Here is a 1,166-nt window from a genome sequence, read left to right on the forward strand (position 1 = left end):
ACCAGAGGGACTAAAAGGATAGAGGCGGGTGGGACCCGTGGGCGAGGCCCGTGAGTTTTAGCAGCGCAGGTGGGACCTGGTAGGGACCTTAGTGTCGAGTTAGGGGATCGGGGATCCCAGGTTTGTAGTGCCTGAATGGCAGAATTGATTGAGCAGTTATAGGTGGTCGAGGTTTCTTTGGAAGTCGCTGAGAGCGACCAGTGATGGTGTTGAGACTAACTACCGGTGGGAGCCAGTAATTTAGATATTGATAGGTTGGTAGGGACCAGAGTGGTCTCAGTTCATCCGGAAGGCAGATGAGGAATGGTAGAAATATCCAGTCAGTAGTAGCGCGGGAAGGCGGGTTATAGTGGAATTCAGTTAGTTGAGTCGAGGGATGCTCGACACCAAGTTATGACAAGAGAGGAGTGTTAGTGGTTACTGGCGGTAATGACTCGTACTGGATTTAGCGGGAATAAGGGATTGGTGAAGATAGGATCTTCACAGTGGCTGAGGAGATAGTTGTTTTTGGAGCATCGCCTTGGGAAGGCAAGGGAATTACATGAGGAAAGAAGGGGTGTGTGACATCCCCAAAATCTCGGCCAGAAAAGACCAATTTTCATTTATGCTTTTAAAATATTTTCATAGTAAATCCTTTTGATTTGAAAGAGTTGCGGAATTTATTCCCAAAAACAAAACATGATAAAACAATGTTTACCGAAGCATTTCATAAAAGAAATGTATTTTCATTATAATCAAAACTCGGGGTGTCATGTTCCGATACAGACCAATAAGCATAAACGAATACATTACAAGTCATTCAACAAATATAAACATATGCAGACTTGTAAACAAAACAACTTGATGGTTCCTCCATCTCATGCCCTTGCGCCACTTCCTGTAATACAATTAAAACTGAGTGGGACAGGCTTGGGAGCCTAGTGAGCATATAGGGTTTTCAACCCACAATAAATAATCATATTTAATTTTCACCAACCAACAATAACCCAATTACCCATTCCCGTTATTCTCACTTTAATGTCCCTAAGACAACTAACATAAGGGACCTAGTCTAAGAATATTTCATCGGGGCGACAACACATGCTTCAGGGGTACCTCAGCAATATAAGTCAAATAAGGCAACCATGAGGGGGATGGAGTGCAGCAAATGAACACCCAAGTTCATT

This window comes from Lactuca sativa, chromosome 8 (assembly GCF_002870075.4).
Source record: "Lactuca sativa cultivar Salinas chromosome 8, Lsat_Salinas_v11, whole genome shotgun sequence".
NCBI lineage: Eukaryota > Viridiplantae > Streptophyta > Magnoliopsida > Asterales > Asteraceae > Lactuca > Lactuca sativa.